The sequence below is a fragment of the Dreissena polymorpha genome, chromosome 7, assembly GCF_020536995.1.
Source record: "Dreissena polymorpha isolate Duluth1 chromosome 7, UMN_Dpol_1.0, whole genome shotgun sequence".
In the NCBI taxonomy this organism is placed as follows: domain Eukaryota; kingdom Metazoa; phylum Mollusca; class Bivalvia; order Myida; family Dreissenidae; genus Dreissena; species Dreissena polymorpha.
In genome coordinates this window covers 95,694,909-95,703,905 of record NC_068361.1, presented here as the reverse complement: position 1 = coordinate 95,703,905, position 8,997 = coordinate 95,694,909, and the positions used below count along the sequence as shown (strand labels likewise).

The 8,997-nt window shown below is 34.6% G+C and overlaps 1 non-coding gene across 1 annotated transcript; it reads right to left on the bottom strand.

The window, feature by feature from the left end:
- Positions 1-409: 409 nt before the first annotated feature.
- On the bottom strand, positions 410-483 carry Trnat-ugu (transfer RNA threonine (anticodon UGU)). Its single transcript has one exon. It is a non-coding gene; the product is annotated as a tRNA-Thr (tRNA).
- Positions 484-8,997: the final 8,514 nt, after the last annotated feature.

Here is an 8,997-nt window from a genome sequence, read left to right as displayed (position 1 = left end):
ATATGTTTGCAGGTAATTGCGTACCAAGTTGCATATGTAACATTGTTTTATGTTTCTGTATGTTTTTAGCCAGTTCAATATTGTATTTTATGCTTGGAATCTGTAAGTTAGATTGATTTACCTGTGCGACCTATATTTCAAGTATTTATAACATCCGTCGTCACCATTGTTATTTATGTTTACATTGTCGTCAGGTATGGATACAAATATCAATCGTTGATGATATGCCTTTGATGTTGTATGCGTAGATGACAAGCATTCTTGTTATTCATAAATATATATTATTTAAATACATATTTGCCATGTGTTGTCTTTTACCTGCCGTTAGACCAGCTTAGAACCCAATTGCAACCTCAGAAACCCATTATACCAAATACTTCTAAACATGTCACAAGGTGAGAACTTTGTGCGGCCAGTCCGGGACTCGAACCCGGGACACATCGCTTACAGGGCGAGTGCTTTCCCGACTGAGCTAACCGGGCCGCCACACAACTTCTCCCCTAACGTGACCAAGTTCAGACCGTGACACATTTATTCGAACAATTGGACGTTTTAGGTCTAGTATGTATGTTTTACTTTTAATAAAATAAAACAGAATTCGCAATAAGTCTTGTAATATACACACGTTTACAAATATAATTCAGTTTAGTCATTGTTAAACTAATACGTTTATAATTAATCTATCATCACGATTTCATTGAACAAATTACTATTGTGTGATATAAAAACCACAAACCTTGAAATGAAATACATGTTAATCAATACATATAGATGCAATTTGAAAGAGTGCCAAATTTCATTAAATCTATAGCCTAGTTAGCAAGTAATTTATCATTATTTTTTAATTTTAAAACCGAAAGTAGGATTTCTATACGTATACGTCCATTTCGACAAACGGGATTATTTTTAAGTTTTAAAGCGCAAAAATGACGTTTTTCTACCTTGTTATCACCAGATATATTATAATTGGCATAGATAAAATTAAATCGAAAGCCTAGTTAGCAAGTAATTTTTATTATTCTTCAAACGGTACCGTTTTTAAAACCGAAAGTAGGCTTTCTTGACGTATACGTCCATTTCGACAAACGCGATTATTTTAAAGATTTTAAGCTCAAAAAGAAGGATTTCTACCTTGTAACCAGATATATTCTAATTAGCATAGCTAAAATATGTTTCTTATTTATACTTAAATTTACTATGCCGTGTATTTTATTTCAAGGTATGTGGCTTTAAGCCTTTATTTCCAACAAAGCGAAGGATAATTATGCACTTATCATGTATTGTGCAGCAAGAGTATTTAGTTAATGTTCAAACGGTTTAGGTTCTCGTGTCTAATATACGATAATTTATGTGTGGCCATATAACTTGAAAAACTATGCTTAGAGTTCTGGGTTGGAATGTGTCTTATCAACATCACATTATAGTTGCACAACAATCCATCAATTAACTACATACTTATCGGCATAACATGAAAAGCATACTTCATATTTAATTATTGACCTTGCGTTGCATTAACATCGGAAGTATATACTTTGGGTTCTGCACGGCGTTTTATAAATATTACTTACAAATAATTCCGAACTGCTATAGACATTAACATGATATGGAACATATTTTTTGTTCGACAGCTGACTAATTAAATACAATAATATCAAATCAATAATCTCAAATTAACTAAAAAGCATATAGAACCTAAGAAACTGGTTGCGTTTATAAAATCATACAGTAAATGTATGATAAAGTGTTTGTAAAACATGAATGAAGAAAGAAGTCATCTTGAATGAATACACTTTCGTTTGTGTTATTTATTTTTGTTGAATATTTATAATTGATATAATGACATGCTGCGTGATTTTTATAATTACAATTTTTCTGAAAATGCCACGTGGTTGAAATCAGCTATAGCAAAATGTTTGCAATTACTGCCTAATACTTTGTACCTTTTTCTAAGCTCGCCTTCTTTATAAAGCCATTCTATTAGTTTATGGACGCTCATTTTTTCAATGTCTTCTTGAAGCACTTCCCACCCGGACTTACGATTCTTGCGTCTGTAACGATCAATGCCAGCCCTTGGTCAGTAACTTCTTTGTATCGTTATACCATCAGTATGTTTTTTCGATGGACCACCACCATCCGCCAGTTTAAAAAAACAATAAACATGTGAAATAATAACCAAGGTGCTACATTTCCTTCCATTAGTGGCGCTTTGTATGCCCACACGTTTATAATTACTTCGTCTACTCCAACAAGCTGTTTAAACTCGTCATAAGCTCTTCTTCTTTGATATCATATTTATCACCTTAATCGATTTCAGTTTCAGGATCGAAGCAGATTTTGTATTCCCATTTGTGCCCGGTGACCGCTTTTGAAGGCTCCACGCTTTGTCCAGTGGACTGGTTACTGGACGTATTTCCCTGAAAAAGACCCATGATGATATGCGTGTGATGTTTGTCCAACGTTGATGTTTAACCAGTTGAACATTATTGTTGAAAACATCTCAAATTGTAATTGTCAAAAAGTACACGATTCATATTAACTATACATTTTATTTATATGTTAATTATGTTAAGCTGCTTTACTTCTTTAAATCTTGTACAGTGTTACAATTAACACTTAAAAGGCGATCATCAACTTAAAGCAGAATTTTATACCAATTAGGGTGAATTAAATGCTTCAAGCATATATCACAATTTATGAAAAAGCATTAAGTTAACACTTCTGACATACAATAATATGCGGGTTCACGTATTTCAAAAATACTTCATCTCATATAATTATTTTGTGTTTTAAACATCAATATGGTAGTAACTTACCATCCCTGGTAATTTATTTAGAATCATTTAATAAACGACACACATTGCCTTAAGCACTATCCCAATAATTAAAGATCATAATTTAAACTTAAGTGAAATAGAAAAAACACAATAGTTCGCTTCAAAATCAAAATTTAAAAAACACAAATTACTTTCGACAATGATTATAAATTATAGTATGCAATAATGTATACTTACTGAATGTTCTGTTTACAAACCATAAAACATTGCGTAACAGTTTAGTCAGACATTTATCTTTTATTACTTGTACAATCGTATCAATCAAACCGCAAGTATTGGTTTTGGCGATACCATTCAATCAACATAAGGCACACAATAGCTGATAAATTTTAAAAATAAGATCAATAGTGTATAGAAGTGGGTAATGAACTAGTTCGCGTGGTGTGCATAATATATGTTATAACAAATTAATTATTATGGTGTTTAAAATGTTGTTAATGAAATGTGTCTTATATAATTGATGGTACTGTGTAAAACTCATTTTTGAACCTCAGCCTGCTGGGTGAGTTATCTTACTATGGGTACTCTCTAGCGTTTATGAATTTGAACCTCACTGCATAAGTAATCCTATTTTATACAGCAGCTTAATTATATATTGTCTGTGAAATCCCTAACACTTATATTTTCTATAGATCAGCTATCTTCTAATATGTTGAACTACAACTTAGTGTGTACATTGCTTGTGTACTTAATAGCACTCAAATGTTTGAAGCTCAGCTGCTATATGACTTTTTTTGTTTGTACAGTAACTTATTTGTTTAAGAATTATTGTGTTGTTATGTCGACTGAATGAAATTAATTTACTATGTGCAGTCATTTATTCATGCTCTCATACAACACACGCTTTGTCTTCAAATATAAGTGCTCAAACAAATAACGTCAAGTAAACACTCCCATTGCATATATAAAAACGTTAAATGTACAATCTATACCCAACAATTACACATGCACTAAGTTGCATACATTTCTTATGTTTTATTTACACAAACATATAGTTGCATACATTTCTTATATTTATCACACATTACACATGCACTAAGTTGCATACATTTCTTATGTTTTATTTACACAAACACATAGTTGCATACATTTCTTATATTTATCAATCCCGAAAACAACTATGTATTCTTTCGTTTGGTATATTCTTCTTTCTTATTACATTATAATATCCGACGATAAATAACTAGATTTCTAGACAATCATTTTACTGCTACGTGGCATTCTACCTTCTACTATGATTTTTAAGATCTTACCAGACTCGTTGCTTGTACAAGTCTGTCCAAATGTTGCTTTCAAGTGTGGTGTGCAATTACGCCCATAACAGCTGGTAACTAATCCTCGAATGAATAAATCCACTAGCTTGAAATATGAATATCTACACTTTGGTGAACAACACATCAATTTTTTTTTTCAATGCAACTGCAAACTTCTTACTAAAATAATCCATTAAGATGCACTTTCAATAATCCATTTCACCCGAAAATATTGGCAAAGGCCTAACTTCATTACATATATTTAACACGTTCTATCACCTCTAACTTGTGCCTAAACTGTAATCTTCAATTCTTTGACACACTCCCTGTGCACATGTATCTTATTTTCAGCTTGCGGAAATAGTGCACACTGTACAAACACGGACTCTCCCGTTCGGCGTTCATTTACACGCCTCATTGGCATAAACTACAAGCTTTGTAAAAAGCTCGCCAATTTTCGGCATGATTATTAAGCCCCTGTTGCGTAGATTATTGTACTTCTATGTTAACACGCGCTCATCGACTACAATTTCGACTTTATGTATCCTTTAGACAGGGCAACATATACATTTATCAAATGAGGTTTTAAACTTCCTTAAAACATCAACATGACCAAACCTTTTGTTTATTTTTGTTATTATTCTCTTGTCATAATTTCTCCATTCTATCTTCCACTTCTTGCGGGCCGGGCGCACGATAGCGTATCCTCATCCAATTATCTCTTACACACGGGTATAACATAATGAACACTGACATAGGTGTTTACAGGATGAGGATTGGTTTGTTCTACTCCCTCACAATGAAACGTAAAGGGCTTCAACAAATGAATATGTTCGAGTTAGTTTGCTGGCTGGCAATTATTCTTCTTAGAGGAGGCGATGTCCACCAAAATCCTGGGCCCGACGACTCCTTTGATATGTTTTCCTCATCTACGGGTACATCTTTTTCATCTTCCATATCTGATGCATTTGCGCATAATCTTAAAATTGTCCATTACAACGTTCAGAGCTTCCTTGCCAAGAAAGATATTTTATATTCCGACCTTAATAATTTTGACATAATAGTTTTTACTGAAACTTGGCTCAGCTCAACAGTTGACACTGCCGACTTACTTTTCCCTTTCTATCATACGCCGTTTAGACGCGATAGACGTAACGATCCCCATGGAGGCATTCTAGTGTACATAAAATCTGATCTCTTTGCCATTGAGCGACCTGGCCTACAAATAGACGATCTAGAATGTCTATGGGTTGAATTACGTATCAAGGGAAGGCGTCTTTTATTTGGATCTTTCTATAGACCACCTAACTCTTGTCCTTATATATTAGAATGCATAAACGATTCGATCTCACTAGCCGTTGACACAGGTATTGAAAACATTGTTATCACAGGTGATTTCAACCTCGACATGAATAAACCACAGTGAAGGATCAAAATAGACTCCCTTCTTTTACAGTACAATCTCACACAGGCTATTAAGGAACCTACTCATTTCACTGAAACCTCGAATTCTCTTATTGACCTTTTTATGTTAACATCATCATTGACAGTGCTAAAAAGTGGCGTCGGAGAACCTTTTCTTGACCAACAAGTTCAGTTTCATTGTCCAGTCATAAACTTCAACAGAAAAGTTGGGTCAAATTTTAAACGTAAAATGTGGAAATACAAAGATGGGGACTACACTAAACTAAGACAACTTGTGCAGAACTTTGATTGGAACAACTGCTGCGATAATAACATTGACATATATACCTCAAATTTCACACGTCAACTTATCTGTTTCTGCGAAGCTACTAACCCATCCAAAACAGTTACTAGCTGATCCTCCATGGCTACATAATAATATTCGAAAAGAAATCCGACGCCGCAAAAGAGCGTACAAAAAGGCCAAGGCTACCAATTCAGATCATCATTGGCACATTTATGGCCAACAACGTAATATGGTCAATTATCTTGTAAAATCAGCAAAAAAAGTTCACTTTGATAATCTTGCTAAACAAATACGTGAAAATCAACACTCCTCATCCGACTTCTGGAAGATAATTAAAAGATTCACGAATAAAAACACCTCACATAACGAGTTGCCTCCCTTCATTCACAATGGTACAATATATGAGTCACCTCTTGACAAAGCAAATATCCTAAATTCCTTTTTCTAATCTCAATCGACTTTAACTATACCCAGTACGCACATGCACAACTTACATTCCCATGAGCCAGATTGCCCAGTCTTTCAAGATCTCATCATTTCCCGTCAAGATGTTTTAGATTCCATAAAAGTAATGAAAACGGGAAAGGCATCAGGACCAGACAAAATAAATAGCCAAGTTCTAAAGCAAATTGCATCTGAGATTGCAGGTCCACTACAAAATCTTTTCAATTGTTCCATCAGTACTGGTAGAGTCCCTCGGAGTTGGAAAGAAGCAATTGTTTGTGCACTTCACAAAAAGTCTGATCCTCAGGATGTTGGAAATTATAGACCGATCTCACTTTTAAGCAATTTAAGTAAATGTCTTGAGAGAACTCTCCACAAATACATTTTTAACCATTTAAGGGCTACCGATTTTATAACCCCATTTCAATCAGGTTTCATACCAAAAGATTCCACTGTCAACCAATTAGTCTCGGTATATCATACCTTTATTAAAGCTGTTGACGAAGGTAAAGAGGTTAGAGCCGTATTTTGTGACATTTCTAAGGCATTTGATAGAGTATGGCACGAAGGACTTATTCACAAGCTCCGACTATGTGGTATCTCTGGATATCTTCTATCTTGGTTAAAGACTACCTACAGGAGAGGATCCAGTGTGTTGTAATTTCCGGCTGCCAATCTGACCCATTACCCATAAATGCTGGTGTTCCTCAAGGGTCTATATTAGGGCCCCTCCTCTTTCTTATATACATCAACGATATTGTACGAGATATACACTGTCCAATTCGTCTATTTGCAGACGATACTGCGTTATATATAATCGTCGACAACCCAAAATGTAAGAGTAGAGTTCGAATAAGAGAAGTTGCGATAAGAAAGGAAGTAGACGCTGGACGGGGCATCGTTAGCAGAAATGGTTTGTTCCTGAGATGGAGAAGGATTAGAATCTATGACTATCTCGGATGAAAGACTGAAAATGTTTGAAAATTAGTGAATTAACTTCGTATGATCCGTCTTTAACACCAAAAAGAAGTAGTTGCAGAGTTATTGGTTGAAAACTGGACAGATTGTCAAAAAGGATAACTCTTTTTGCAGTATAAACGGGACAATTGAAGAAGAAATGGTATGTATCTTCAATCTCACCACATTGACAATATGGACTTTGTACAATATTTTTTGAGTACAAATGTTCATTTAAGCTGCTACAATGCATTCGTAAACGTGCATGTAGAATATTAGACTGCCGCTCTCTATTGTAGTAATGCTGGGGAATTATTTTTTTGTTTTTGTTTAGATTTGCTTTGAAAGCTGAGAGAGAAGGAGCTGTTCTTACAGATTCAGGTAAATTGTTCCATAAGCTTATAGTTGATGTTAGGAAAGATCGTGAAAAAAGTTGTGATTTACATTGAATGCTGCGAATATTGTTAGAATTGCGAAGTGAATAAGCCGAACTGTCTCCAACGCTAGAGGGGATCAGAGTACACAAATAAGGGGGTGATATAGAATTATACATTTTATAGAAATTGGTAAGTTTATGTTTTGTTCTCCTATTTTTTAATGGTTCAATAGCCGTTTCATTATATAGATTCTGCAGAGATGCTAAACGTGTTCCTCCGCTGATTATTCTTGCCGCGTCCTGTTGAATCTTTTCAAGTTTAATTTCATCTTGTGTAGTAATGTTGTCCCAGACTACATCAGCATATTCGAGAATTGGTCTGATAAATGTTGTGTATATCAATAGAAGGGACTTTCTATCGAGCGTAAACTTGAACGTTCGCATTAAATTAATTCTCTGCCATGCTTTCTTCTTGATTGATTCAATATGGTCGTGCCAGGAACATGAATCAGAAAAATGTAAGCCGAGATGTTAATGAGACGAAACCTTAGTGGTTTGGCAGTCGTTGAGAAAAAGAGGGGGATGGATTGGGCGGTTGACTTTTCTAGACATTACTAAGGATTCGGTTTTGGATGGATTGAAGGTAACCAACCACTTATCAGCCCAAGAATGGATTTTTGCAAGATCAGAGTTAAGATGGTTATCTGCATCAAATTACACTTCCTTCCATATCCTTCTCAACGTATTACATTTTTTGGTATATATACTACCCTGTTATATGATTTGTATTACCACATATATTTTTTCTCCATTTCTAAACGGTATTCAAATACCAATAACTGAACTAAACGTTTCAAAATTTTGTGATTTTTATAAGTTGTAGTTACACGTTTGATTGTTTACACCATATCAGCAGCGCTTCTAACAGACAGAAGAGAGACATAGCATAAGCCTCGAGCTTTTTTCTCAATTCTGTCAAATTGTATCCGACAGCCTTTATATTAAGCAATACTGCAATTTCTTCCTGCCTTGTGTATTGTTCGAAAATAATATGTTTGTTTGTATTGTATTGCTTATATGTACTTTCTTTTGAACTGAATAAATAGTGTTTAAACCAAATAGTTCGCGTTTTCTGATGTAATGCCCACGTATGTATTATCCTATTCGTTGGTTAGATAACAACATAGTATGATTGAAAAAGTATTTTGTCAGTAACGCATGGGCACTGAATGAAAGAGTTTTAACTCGAAATGTTAAAGATAATACAAATTACATATGCACACAATTTAACCACATGAACACGTTGACGTCTACGCCGCTGTCTTTGGGTTCTATCCAGTGTACCCTGCATGACGGTGTTGTCATATATATGTGGGCACCTGCGGTAGATTTAGTTTTGGAACCAGCCATATCACTTTTTTT